This window comes from Rhinoraja longicauda, chromosome 20, assembly GCF_053455715.1.
Source record: "Rhinoraja longicauda isolate Sanriku21f chromosome 20, sRhiLon1.1, whole genome shotgun sequence".
NCBI lineage: Eukaryota > Metazoa > Chordata > Chondrichthyes > Rajiformes > Arhynchobatidae > Rhinoraja > Rhinoraja longicauda.
The window spans coordinates 8,431,789-8,446,446 of record NC_135972.1 but is presented as its reverse complement, the minus strand read 5'-3'; the positions used below and the strand labels follow the sequence as shown (position 1 = coordinate 8,446,446).

The 14,658-nt window shown below is 48.7% G+C and overlaps 1 protein-coding gene across 6 annotated transcripts in view; it reads right to left on the bottom strand.

Annotated features, from left to right (window-relative positions):
- Nucleotides 1-14,429, bottom strand: part of LOC144603545 (uncharacterized) — a 32,303-nt gene extending 17,874 nt beyond the window's left edge. For 4 of the 6 annotated variants that reach the window (XR_013548637.1, XM_078416900.1, XM_078416903.1 and 1 more), the window contains exon 1: nucleotides 13,424-13,623. The gene's annotated coding sequence lies outside the window, so the exon portion shown is untranslated. Of the gene's footprint in view, nucleotides 1-2,752; nucleotides 2,842-13,423; nucleotides 13,624-14,079 lie in introns of those variants that run through there. The other 2 variants (XM_078416902.1, XM_078416901.1) reach the window with 2 other exon arrangements.
- Between the last annotated feature and the right edge of the window lie 229 nt (nucleotides 14,430-14,658).

Here is a 14,658-nt window from a genome sequence, read left to right as displayed (position 1 = left end):
TGATTGAGAATGATCAGCCATGATGTCCTTGTTAGTTGGCGGTGCTGGCTCGAAGGGCCGAATGGCCTCCTCCTGCACCTATTGTCTATAATCTGTTTTCAGCGTGTTTTTAAAATTATTTTTTCAAATGTTTGGAAACAAACCATGCGTGCATTATGGTACTCTGAGAAAACTGCAGCGTTACAGGAGGTTGATCTGGATGTTTAACATGAACTTTCCGAACCTCCAGGTCTCCACCCTCCCGCTTCCCCCAAATCCCGTTCCCTGTGTTGCAGCCTCCTCTGATGGGAAGTGCCCCTCAGGGGTTCCAGCAGGACGGATGAAACATTTCCCACACATCAGAAGGAAACCTTGGACTGTTTCATGTTTTCAGTTTGTGTTTTTTTCTCTCTCTTCTTTTTTAGCCCAAACGGCGCCAAAATTGTGGCGACTCTACATTTGTGGTTTAGTTTAGAGATACAGCGCGAAAAAAGTCCCTTCGGCCCATCGAGTCCGCGCCGCCCAGCGATCCTCATACGCCAACTCTATCTGACACACACAAGGGACATTTAACAAATGTACCAAGCCAATTAGCCTACAGACCTGTACGTCTTTGGAGCGTGGGAGGAAACCGGAGAACCTGTAGAAAACCCACACAGGTCACGGGGGGAGAGAACGTACAAACTCCGTACGGACAGCACCCGTAGTCAGGATCGAACCCGGGTCGCTGCCACCGTGGGGCAGCAACTCTATGACTGCTGCGCCACCGTGCCACCCATATGCAAATGAATTTCATAGTGCTGTGCATACGTGACAATAATGAACAATTGATCCATTGTGACTTTGCCAAAGAGAGAAACTCGAGGGTTGGGAAAAGATCAGAATACAAAAGGTGACGAAGGCATAGATAAGAGAAAGGAGAAGAAAAGAGCAGGCTGGCAGAAACTAAAAACAGACAGCAAGAGCTTCAATAGATAAGCAAAAAGGAAAAGATTTAACAGAAAAGACAACGTGAACCTCTAACTGCCCTAGTGAGAGATTACTGGAGAACAAGGCGGCACGGTGGCGCAGCGGTAGTTGCTGCCTTACAGCGAATGCAGCGCCGGAGACTCAGGTTCGATCCCAACTACGGGCGCCGTCTGTACGGAGTTTGTACGTTCTTCCCGTGGGTTTTCTCCGAGATCTTCGGTTTCCTCCCACACTCCAAAGACGTACAGGTATGTAGGTTAATTGGCTGGGCAAGTGTAAAAATTGTCCCTAGTGGGTGTAGGATAGTGTTAGTGTGCGGGGATCGCTGGGCGGCGCGGACCCGGTGGGCCGAAGGGCCTGTTTCTGCGCTGTATCTCTAAATCTAAATATAAAAAAACAAGGAGATAACAATAATTAAACAAAATTGTCCCCATCGATTGTGCAGAGGTGGAGCGCTTGCAACCCAGGTCCGATCCTGACTACGGGTGCTGACTGTACGGAGTTTGCACATTCTCCCCGTGACCCTATGGGTTTTCTCCGAGATCTTCGGTTTCCTCCCACACTCCAAAGACGTACAAGTTTGTAGGTTAATTATAGACAATGGGTGCAGGAGTAGGCCATTCGGCCCTTCGAGCCAGCATCGCCATTCAATGTGATCATGGCTGATCATTCTGAATCGGTACCCCGTTCCTGCCTTCTCCCCATACCCCCTGACTCCACTATCCTTAGGAGCTCTATCTAGCTCTCCCTTGACTTGGTCTTGGCTTGGTATAAGTGTAAATTGTCCCGAGTGGCTGCAGGGTAATGTTAATGTGCGGTGATCACCGGTGGGAGTGGACCTGGTGGGCCAAAGGGTCCGTATCCACACTAAACCCATTCCTTCTCTCCAGAGGTGCTGCCTGACCCGCTGAGTTACCCCAGAATGTTGTGCCTATCTTTGGGGTAAACCAGCATCTGCAGTTCCTTCCTAAACATCCTGTTCTGTTCGCTGAACACACACCACTACTTGTGAAAACGGACATGGATAGAGTGAAGCTGGACATTTATTCTATTGCACCAAGGTCAGGGAGAAATGAACAAGACCAAATGCCAGCTCTTCCCGCGGAGATTCATGCCAAGGTCTTGAAGATGGTGGCTATGGAGATAGGCAGGCACCAGCGTGCAGTAAGGGACTGCAGATGCTGGTTCATATCGAAGATAGATAAAGTGCTGGAGCAACTCAGCTGGTCAGGCAGCACCTCTGGAGAAGAGGGATGGGTGACGTTTCGGGTCGGGACCCTTCTTCAGACTGAAGTCTGATATTCTGCAGTTTCCTTGGGCAACTCATTCCAGATATTGACTCCCATACAAGTGGAAACGTTCTCCTCTTAAAATCATTCCCCTCTCACCCTAAGCCAATACCCTCTCACGCTAGAACCCTCTACTCTGGGGGGGAGATAGCTTTCATTTTATCCATGCTGCTCATAATCTTGTACATCCCTCATTAAGGTCACCACTCGGCCTCCAAGCTACCCAAGAAAAAAGTCCCAGCCTATCCAGCCTCTCCCAATAACTCAAGCCTGCTTGCCACGCCAGCATCCTGGTGAATCTCGTACAGTTCCGAGTCGAACAGCACGGAAACAGGCCCTCCAGCCCAACTCATCCAAGATGCCCCATCTAAGCTAATCTCATTTACCTACAGATAGACGCAAAGCGGGACAGGCAGCATCTCTGGATAGAAAGAGTGGGCGACGTTTGGGGTCGAGACCCTTCTTTTGCCTACATTTAATTGGGCCCATATCCCCCTCAACCTTTCTTGTCGTACCTGGACTACTTGTCGGCACCTGCAGTTCCCTGCGTCTTCACCAACAACGTAAGCAGCTTCTCGAGTCCGACACGTGTATCAGCGCAGCGTTTACGGCAGCTGGGGCATGTTGGCCGGTGCGGGCAAGTTGGGCCGAGGGGGCCCGTTTCCACACTGTGCCAGTCTAACTGATGAATTGCTTGCTTTAAGAAATGTTACAAAAATAGAGCAAATTCTGGTCATGAAAACGAGCCCTAGTTTGTGGTTTACAGATATACAGTTTATAGATACAGACAATAACGTCCTTGTAATTTGGAGAATACCACTTGTTGTGGCGAGCTTTATTGTCTGGTTTCAAAACCATAGGAAGTCTGTGGTGAAATTTGTAAATTAGGAGTAATTAACCAAAAGAACCAAATATTCCAGCTTTAACCTACAAAGATCCCAGAACAAAAAAGAGATGTCCTCATTCTTTAGGAAACGGGGGTTCTCTTCTTCCATTATAGATGAGGCTCTCACTAGGGTCTCCTCAATATCCCGCAGCTCCGCTCTTGCTCCCTCTCCCCCTATTCGTAACGAGTCCCCCGTGTCCTCACCTTCCACCCCATCAGCCATCGGAAGCAGCATATAATCCTCCAACATTTCCGCCACCTCCAACGGGATCCCACCACTGGCCACATCTTCCCATCTCCACCCCTTTCTGCTTTCCGCAGAGACCGTTCCCTCCGTAAGTGCCTGGTCCACTCGTCCCTTCCCACCCAAACTAGCCCCCTCTCCTCAGGTACTTTCCCCTTGCAACCGCAGGAGATGCAACACCTGTCCCTTTACCTCCCCCCTCGACTCCATCCAAGGACCCAAACAGTATTTCCAGGTGAGGCAGTGGTTCACCTGCACCTCCTCCAACCTCATCTACTGTATCCGCTGTTCCAGGTGTCAACTTCTCTACATCGGCGAGACCAAGCGCAGGCTCGGCGTTCGCTTCGCTGAACACCTCCGCTCAGACCGTCTTAACCTACCTGATCTCCCGGTAGCTCAGCACTTCAACTCCCCCTCCCATTCCCAATCTGACCTTTCTGCCCTCCTCCATTGTCAGAGTGAGGCCCAGCACAAATTGGAGGAACAGCACCTCATATTTCGCTTGGGTAGTTTACACACCAGCGGTATCAACATTGACTTCTCTAACTTCAGATAGTCCCTGCTTTCCCTCTCTATCCCCTCCCCCTTCCCCCTTCTGTCACCAGTCTTCCTGTCTCAGACTACATCCTATCTTTGCCCCTCCCCCCCTCCCTTGATCTGGCAACAAACATTTGGCCAGCTGACAACACAGGGGTATGAACGGATCCCCCTCTACCTCCCCATCCCCCTCCTCCTTGCTCCACAACTAGTTTGACTGTTCGTGTAGGAAAGACCTGCAGATAGACATCAAATGGTGGAGTAACTCAGCGGGACAGGCAGCTTCTCTGGGGAGAAGGAATGGGTGACGTTTCGAGTCAAGACCCTGCTTCAGACTAGGGTGGCACAGATAAAATGTAGTCAGAGACAGTAAGACTGGTAGGAGAACTGGGAAGGGGAGGGGATGGGGGGAGAGGGAAAACAAGGGTGACTTGAAGGTAAAGTTCTAACCCCCCTGACATCAGTCTGAAGAAGGGTCTCAACCCGAAACATCACCCATTCCTTCTCTCCAGTGATGCTGCCTGACCCGCTGAGTTACTCCAGCATTTTGTGTCTATCTTCTGCAGTTCTTTCCTACGCATAAGATGCTGGTTTAAACCAAAGATAGACACAAAAAGCTGGAGTAACTCAGCGGGCCAGACAGCATCTCTGCAGAGAAGGAATGGGTGACGTTTTGGGTCAGGACACGTCTTCAGACTGAGAATCAGGGGGAAAGGGAAACGAGAGTTATAGAAGGGGATGCAGAGAGACAGAGACATAGAACAAATAAATTAAAGATTTGCAACAACAAAAAAAACGTTGATAAAGGAAACAGGTCATTGTTAGCCGTTTGTCAGGCAAGAATGAGTACAGACAATGAGATTCAACAAGACGGCTGTAAGCTGGCACGACTTGGGTGGGGGAGGGATGGAGAGTGAGGGAGGGAGTGCACGGGGATGAATATTGATTTCTCTAACTTCAAGTAACTCCTGCATTCCTTCTGTATTGCGTACAGTTTTGGTCTCCTAATCTGAGGAAAGACATTCTTGCCATAGAGGGAGTACAGAGAAGGTTCACCAGATTGATTCCTGGGATGGCAGGACTTTCATATGAAGAAAGACTGGATAGACTCGGCTTATACTCGCTGGAATTTAGAAGACTGAGGGGGGATCTTATAGAAACATATAAAATTCTTAAGGGGTTGGAGAGGCTAGATGCGGGAAGATTGTTCCCGATGTTGGGGGAGTCCAGAACCAGGGGTCACAGCTTAAGGATAAGGGGGAAGTCTTTTAGGACCGAGATGAGAAAACATTTCTTCACACAGAGTGGTGAGTCTGTGGAATTCTCTGCCACAGAAGGTAGTTGAGGCCAGTTCATTGGCTATATTTAGGAGGGAGTTAGATGTGGCCCTTGTGGCTAAAGGGATCAGGGGGTATGGAGAGAAGGCAGGTACAGGTTACTGAGCTGGATGATCAGCCATGATCATATTGAATGGCGGTGCAGGCTCGAAGGGCCGAATGGCCTACGCCTACTCCTGCACCTATTTTCTATGTTTCTATCTCCAACCCTCCCCTCCCCCTGCAGAGATGCTGCCTGTCCCACTGAGTTACTCCAGCATTTTGTGTCTATCCTCCTTGGCAGACCAGTTTCCTGACATGGATGGTGCCACAGTTCTTAAGTCATTGACTAACCGGCTGCAAGGATCTTCTGCAGTTCATTAACCCAGGTGCCTCACAAGCAGCACAGACGCTGTGAAAATGGAAGAAAAAGGAACGGCAGATGCTGGTTTATACCAAAGGATGGACACAGAGTGCTGGAGTCACTCAGCGGACCAGGCAGCATCTCTGGAGAAAACGGACAAAAACGACAAAGTGCTGGAGTAACTCACAACAGGCCAGGCAGCACCCCCTGGGGAACATGGAGAGGTGACTCTTTGGGTCGGGACCTGTGTTAAGACCACATTTTTCCTCTCCTCTTTGAACTTTGAAGACTGAAGCAGTGACCCTTCACATTCTCCAGGATCTACATTCACCAGTGTGGCCAATTTCAGATTCCATACAGCTCAACGATTTTTCAATCTGACCATTTAAAAAGGTGGAAGCAAGGAAACGCAGATGCAGTGTTTTTTCCTCCGCAAAAAAGACAAAGTGCTGGAATAACAACAGGCCAGACCAGCATCCCTGGAGAACATGGATAGGGGATGTTTCGGGACAGGTCTCTTACCAACCCATTTAAAAAGGGGTTTGCGTTGCTTTTCCAGTTCAAACGTTATCGGAGCAGAATTAGGCCATTCGGCCCATCAAGTCTATTCCGCCCATCAATCATGGCTGATCCATCTTTCCCTCTCAAGCCCATTCTGCTCAGAACCCCTGACACCCGAACTAATCAAGAATCTGTCAATCTCCACCGTAAAAATATCCAATGACTTTGTCTCCACAGCCATCCGTAGTGTGAGAGAGGGGTAAAAAGGGATAATTGATTTAAACTAAGGACCCTGAGAAATAGCTGACCCGACCGTGCTCGGCTAGAAAAAAAACCGCAAGAACAAATAGTGACATTCCAAGGACAAGTGTTAGAAGATAACCAGAGAACTAGGAGAAAGGGCAAGATAACCAGAGAACTAGGGGAGAGGGCAAGATAACCAGAGAACTAGGAGAAAGGGCAAGATAACCAGAGAACTAGGAGAAAGGGCAAGATAACCAGAGAACTAGGGGAGAGGGCAAAATAGCCAGAGAACTGGGGGAAAGGGCATGAACTACTCTGTACTGCGCTTGCCTAATGAGATAAATGAATATTACAAAAACGCCCAGCATGACAAGATGTCTCATTTAAATGCACATGCGATGTATGATGTGGGGGACAACAGGGGCGGTAATGGTAGATTGTGCACCTCAGTGCTCCGATTGGAAGGAGCCCAAAGGGGAGGAATTAAAGGTGTGACAATTGAAATAGGCCGCGGGATTTTTCACCGCCCAGCGGGGGCTTCAATATCGGGAGCCCCTACCGCCCCGACGTGGCAACTCCAACAGCCTGACCGCGGGACAAGACGGCAGGGAAGAGAAAAAGACATTCTGGCCTTCCATCACAGTGAGGAGGGACTGGAGGAGACTCACTGTGATGGATGTTTCTTTTTGTTTGGTGTTGGTTGTGATTGTATGTGTTATTGCATTTTTATTGATTAATCTTATTGGTCTTATTGTTCAACTGCGGGTAATGTTTCATTTCACTACACATTTATGTGTATGTGACAAATAAACGACTATTGACTGAAATTGAAGTGAATAAAAAGAAGGGATTTTCCCGACCTCGGTGTGTCTCGACAGGGGAGGCACCCAACTCTGCAGACTTGCAAATAAACTATACTTGTTTCTCTAGATTGTCTCGAGCATCGTGATTGTGAGCACTCACATTTGCATCTCACATGTAGCAATGGATTCCACAGATTCACCACCCTCTGACTAAAGAAATTCCTCCTCGTCTCCTTTCTAAAGGTACGTCCTTTTATTCTGAGGCTGTGGCCTCTGCTGCTAGACTCTCCCACTAGTGTAAACATCCCCCCCACATCCACTCGATCCAGGCCCTTCACTATTCGGCAAGTTTCAATGAGGTCCCCCCTCATCCTCCCAAACTCCAGCGAGTACAGGCCCAAACGCTCATCATATGTTAACCCAATCATTCCTGGGATCAGGTGAGATATTCACATAGTATAAGAAAATAACTGCAGATGCTGGTACAAATCGAAGGTATTTATTCACAAAGTGCTGGAGTAACTCAGCAGGTCGGGCAGCATCTCGGGAGAGAAGGAATGGGTGACGTTTCGAGTCGAGACCCTTCTTCTCGACCCGAAACGTCACCCATTCCTTCTCTCCCGAGATGCTGTCCGACCTGCTGAGTTACTCCAGCACTTTGTGAATAAATACCTTCGAGATATTCACATACCCGTGATCCCTTGCCCATAAGGTGGTGAATGCTGACGAATAAAGTGTAGTGATCAAAATCGATAGACCGTTACAAGTGCACTGGAGCGACAAATCCCAGTCCTACATCAACAACTGAACATCCTGGTGAAACAATACCCTGAGGAAACAATACCAGACCCAAAAACGTCACCTACCCACATCTTCCAGAGATGCTGCCTTATCCGCTGAATTAGCCCTGCACTGTGTTCCACACAGGTTTCAGCACCTGCAGTTTCTCCTAATTTTGAACATCACCAATTCAGAAAATCCCCCTTTAACTCTCCACCTGGGCAGCCCAGCGGTAGAGTTGCTGCCTGACAGCGCCAGAGACCCAGGTTCGATCCTGGCTACGGGTGCTGTCTGTACGGAGTTTGTACAATACAATACAATACAATATGTCTTTATTGTCATTGTACAGGGGTACAACCAGATTGGGAATGCGCCTCCCATACGATGCAATAAATTAATTAGCTAATCAGTATTCTTTTAAACAACCCAATGAAACAAATTAGAAACAGTTTTTAAACAGCATAAAGTGCAAGTAGATCTGTGCCGGTTCACTGTGCGATGTGACCATCCGGCTCAGCAGGACCGGTTCATAGCAGCTGTGGCCCTGGGGATGAAGCTGTTCCTGAGTCTGGAGGTGCGGGCGTCGAAGGCCTTGTAGTGTCTGCCCGATGGAAGGAGTTCGAACAGACTATTGCAGGGGTGTGGGGAGTCTTTGTGAATGCTGGTGGCTTTTCTGAGGCATCGTGTGTTGTAGATGCCCTCCAAGGCTGGCAGCTGTGTTCCGATAGTCTTCTGAGCTCTATGGACTACCCGCTGAAGAGCTTTCCTCTCTGCCTCCGTGCAGCGGAGGTACCACACAGGGATGCCATGCGTTAGGACGTTCAACTCGTGATCACATGGGTTTCATCCCACACTCCAAAGGTGTACATGTTTGTAGTATAGTTTAGAGATACAGCGCAGAAACAGGCCCTTCGGCCCACCGAGTCCGCACCGACCAGTGCTCCCCGCACATTAACACTATCCTACACACACTCGGGACAATTTACGTTTATACCAAGCCAATTAGCCTACAAACCTGAACATGTTTGGAGTGTGGGAGGAAACAGAAGATCACAGAGAAAACCTACACGGTCACAGGGAGAACGTACAAACTCCGTACAGGCAATAGACAATAGGTGCAGGAGGAGGACATTCGGCCCTTTGAGCCAGCACTGCCATTCAATGTGATCATGGCTGATCATTCTCAATCAGTACCCCGTTCCTGCCTTCTCCCCATACCCCCTGACTCCGCTATCCTTAAGAGCTCTATCCAGCTCTCTCTTGAATGCATTCAGAGAATTGGCCCCCACTGCCTTCTGAGGCAGAGAATTCCACAGATTCACAACTCTCTGACTGAAAAAGATTTTCCTATTCTCCGTTCGAAATGGCCTACCCCTTATTCTTAAACTGTGGCCCCTTGTTCTGGACTCCCCCAACATTGGGAACGTGTTTCCTGCCTCTAACGTGTCCAACCCCTTAATAATCTTATACGTTTCGATGAGATCCCCTCTCATCCTTCTTAAAGGCAAGCACCCGTAGTCGGGATCGAACCCGCATCTGCGTCGCTGTAAGCGCTATAAAGCAACATCTCTACCGACCGCTGTGCCACCATGCTGTTTTGTAGGTTAGTTTGTTTCTATAAATGTCCTAGGGGTGCAGGATAGAACTAGTAGACATGGTCACTGGTCGGCGTAGACTCTATGTGATGTAGTTCGTGCCCTATGAACAGAATAGTCAGACAACCAAAGTCATTTAACCTCTTTATTCTACTCACCCAGGTGGGAGAGAGCCTAGGTACCGAAGCGTTCTCGGAAACACTCAGGAAGCTAGTGTAGCCTCTCTCTCCGAAAGCTGGCATTTACACACCTTTTATACCCTAAATACATGTGCCAGTATTTTTCCATCACTGCCTTGTCTGGCAAGTTTACAATGCCCTATAAATCTTTATGTGTCTTTCGGGACCTCCGTGTCCGTCGTGTCCATCGTGACCTCTTCTTCCTTGGGAACAAAGGGCAGTCCATATGGCAAGATGTTCTTCTTAACACTTCAAAGCTTTGAGGCCAGTTGCTGATATCAGAGGATACGATCAGCCATAAACCGCACTTCCATGCTAACAGGATGCCCCAGGAATAATCCGAGCTGGAGCTTTTACACTCCTGCAATAAAACCCACATTGCTGCATTCGTAATGTTAGCCCTTACAAGTGGGCTGAAGGTCCTGTTTCCACACTATATCTAAACTAATCGCAAAGAGGATTTTCATTACCTCCTAGACTACCGCAGAGAGAGGTCGGGAGGTGCTGCAGTTTAGGAGTGTACCTTCACTCTATCAGGGAGGCAGTGGTGGGGGCAATCTCCCCGGTACAGTACCCAAATCCACTGCTTCAACGGCTCAGCATTGTACGACTAACAGGTTTTGTATTCAGAGTCACATCTTCTGGCTTCAAACGGAACAATCAATAGATAGACAGAAAATGCTGGGGTAACTCAGCGGGACAGGCAGCATCTCTGGAGAGAAGGAATGGGTGAAGTTTCGGGTCGAGACCCTTCCTCAGACATGAAACTTCACCCATTCCGTCTCGACCCGAAGCGTCACCCATTCATTCTCTCCAGATTTGCTGCCTGTCCTGCTGAGTTACTCCAGCTTTTTGTGTCTACCTTCGGTCAAAGGTGTTGGTCCGGAAGAACCTTTCCACGAACGACAGATGGTGCGGCAATGTCCAGCTGACTGGCACATTGCGTGGCTTCTGCGCCAGGCCCAACACCGGGGACAGGTAGAACCTCAGCAGGTAGCGACACTTGGTGCCCACGTGACTTGGCTTCACGCTCCGCCTGATGCAGCCACACAGGAAGGTGGCCATCGGGCTGAGGGCGACGTGGGGCACGCTTTTACCCCCGTTGTCTGCCGACTTGTGCACTGAGGCCTGTCCTCGACCCGATATCTGTGGTGCAGTCCAAATCAATGGGTGGGAATCAGACAGCTTCCCCGTCAGGTCTGGAGTCAGGCAGGGTTGCCCTCTCTCCCCTGTCTTGTTCGTCTGTTGTATTGAGCCCTTTGCCGAGTCCATCAGGAAGGACGCGAGCACAAGAGGAGTGACATTGCCAGGCAGCGGGGGGGGCACTCAGGTCAAGGCCTCCCCGTACACGGACGATGTCGCCGTCTTCCGCTCGGATCCAGGGTCGGTCCGCAGACTGATCAGCGTCTGCGACCGGTTTGAGTCGGCCACGGGGGCCAGGGTAAACCGCAGGAAGAGCGAGGCCATGCTCTTCGGCAACTGGCCCGACCGATCTTCCATCCCCTTCACCATCAAGGCCGACTTCTTGAAGGTGCTGGGGATCTGGTTCGAGGGGGAGGGGGGCCGAGGCGTGTGACAGGAATTGGCCGGAGCAGACAGCCAGGGTGGGGAAGAAACTGGAGCCATGCAAGTAGCTCTCTATAACAGGGAGAAATGTGCTCATCGGGTGTGAGGTGCTCTCAGGGCTGCTGTACTTTGTGCAAGTGTGGCCTGTCCCTCCCATACTGACGTTTCTGCCCTAGGTCTCCTTCATTGTCAGAGAGACTAAAAGCAAATTGGAGGAACAGTATCGCATATTTCGCTTGGGCAGCTTACTACAGCCCAGCAGCATGAATATTTATATCCCTAACTTAAGTAACCCCGGCCGGCATTCCCACTCTCTCTCTATCCCTCCCCCACCCCCACGTCACACCAACTTCTCGTTTTCACCCAACAGGGAACAATGGCTTGTTTCCTTTATTCCATTTTTTCAATGCATTGTTCTTTATTTCTCTACATCGTCGTTGATATCTCTCGTTTCCCTTTCCCGTGACTTTCACTCTGAAGAAGGGTCTCGACACGAAACATCACCCATTCCTTCTCTCCAGAGATGATGCCTGCCCGCTGAGTTACTGCAGCTTTTTGTGTCCATTTTCAGTTTAAATCAGCATCTGCAGTTCCTTCCTACACATTAATAACACTTGTTCAGTGTGATGCAAGCCACAGAAATTGACCTCTCCTTACAGGCACTGATTTCATTGTATGCTATTTTACACAATAACACCTTATCTTTTACATTATATTACAACTTGGCCTAGTGCTTGCCCTCTTGATACAAAAAACAACTGAACCACGCGCATTTTTCTGGATGTATCAAATAGACAATGAACCCCCAAAACAACAACACTTAACCAAAAGTGACACAATCTTCCCTTTTTATTCCATCAGTCTGAAGAAGGGGCCCAAACCATTTATGCTGCCTGACCCCCTTAGTTCCTCCCCCAACCTGTTCGCTTTGTTTCACGTTTATAGATAATCAGACCCAGCGAGCTACTGACCTCTGCAATCAAACGTGTTTCAGGTTGTGTGTCACGAGTGTTTTATTGTTATATGCCCTCGAAACGGAACAAAGAAATTATTTCTTGCAACGGCACAACAGATATAGTACTCTGCATGCACCATAATAATAAACAGAAAAACTTCCGTGTGTGTATATATATAAAACAAACAAATATCCATATTCACCATTTGCAAGCCCACGAACCTTTTTCACTGCTTTCTAAGATAGAAAGAAGTGCACTTATAGTCCCAGCAGTGCTCCAAATGGACAGATTCGAAGTCAACACAATCCCTGCCATCTGTTATTTCAAATAATTCAAGTCTACACAGAAACAATCACTCGGATTTTTTTTTAAAGGCTCATTTAAATCATGGATTGTTTCAAATACACAAAGAACAGATAGATTGCTACAATGCAAACTTCAGGGACAACATGTTAAGGCAGCAACCTTTTAACGTGGGACTACAGCAATATAACAAATCAGAAGTTTAAAAAAAAGCAAACGCGGACTGGGGCTGGAAAGGGGACAAATCCACTACACACACACTACTAATTGTTAACTGGTAGTGTAAGAAAATAACTGCAGATGCTGGTACAAATCGAAGGTATTTATTCACAAAATGTTGGAGTCAGTCTGAAGAAGGGTCTCGACCCGAAACGTCACCCGTTCCTTCTCTCCTGAGAATGCTGCCTGACCCGCTGAGTTACTCCAACATTTTGTGAATAAATACTCATTGTTAACTAATCACTTTTAGCTTTGTTTGAAGCTGGAAGCAAACAAAAGGCTGAATGTCCATTAGTTCACAAGTTACAGGGGGCAGGATCTGTATATAAGAAAATAACTGCAGACGCTGGTACAAATCGAAGGTATTTATTCACAAAATGCTGGAGTAACTCGTCTCAGCAGGTCAGGCAGCATCTCGGGAGAGAAGGGATGGGCGACGTTTCGGGTCGAGACCCTTCTTCAGCAGGATTGATCACTAATTGTTTGGGCGATATATATATATAATCACAAAATGCTGGAGTAACTCAGCAGGTCAGGCAGCATCTCAGCGGAGAGAAGGAATGGGTGACGTTTCGGGTCAGACTGAACACAAAACACAAAATACAAAATTGTTTGGGGAATCTCACTGCGGAGGGGGAGGGGAAATGCGTTCAAAATTTAACAGGACGAGGGAGAAGAGAGCGCGGAACGTTACCTGGGTTGTCTCTGGGTTGGCTCAGTAGCTGTCGGGAGTTGCAGCAGCAGTAGCCCACCATGGTGGCAAAGGGCCGGCGAGTTGCACGACTGGCGACATCTGGGCTGCTACATGTGTGCGAGTTGCAACAGTGGGCGAGTTGTTACATCGCAAGGCAACATTGTAGACGCCCCCTCCTCCTCCTCCGCCTGGCCATTGTGACGTCACACGCGGCCGGGCCAGCCCCAGCCCCAGCCCCAGCGCCAGCGCCAGCACGCCCGGCCGAAATCCAAACCCGCCCGCCCGCCTGCGCCACCGCACGGCGCCCGCCCGCACCAAGACCCACCAAAGCAGATGCACAAGAGAGAGAGAGAGAGAAAATAACACAAAAGGCACAAAGTGCTGGAGTAACCCAGCACCTCGCACAAAGGGTGTATGGGTGGGTGTAAGTCAAGTCTATTTGTCACATGCACATACACGATGTGCAGTGAAATGAAAGTGGCAATGCCTGCGGATTGTGCAACAAAAAAAAAAAGAATTACAGTTACAGCATTTAAATAAAAGTTAATACAGATAAGACAAAATTTAGTCCCTGGAGTTATAAAAGTTAACAGTCCTGATGGCCTGTGGGAAGAAGAAATGGGATTACTGTGGATAGGGTGAACAGCTTTAAATACCTGGGAGTCCACATCACAGAGGATCTGACATGGACAACACACATTGCCGCACTGGTGAATAAGGCAAAGCAGCGCCTTTACCACCTCAGACAGCTGAGGAAATTCAGAGTCTCTCTGAGGATCCTTCAGTGCTTCTACTCTGGGGCTGTAAAAAGCATCTTGTCCGGCAACATCTCAATCTGGTTTGGGAACAGCTCTGCCCAGGACAGGAAGGCTCTGCAGAGAGTAGTGCGTTCGGCTGAACGCACCATGGGAACTACACACGCCCCCCTGCAGGACCTATACATCAGCAGGTGCAGATCCAGAGCCAGCAACATTATGGGGGACCCCTGCCACCCCAGCAACGGACTGTTCCAGCTGCTACGGTCAGGCAAACGCCTCCGCTGTCACGCTGTGAAAACAGAGGGGATGAGACGGAGTTTCTTCCCACAGGCCATCAGGACTGTTAACTCTTATATCACCAGGGACTAATTTAATTTACTGTATTAATTTATTTTTGTATTATTAAAAAAAAATCTATTCTGTTTTGTAGTTTTAGCACAATCCGCAGGCGTTGCCACTTTCATTTCACTGCACATC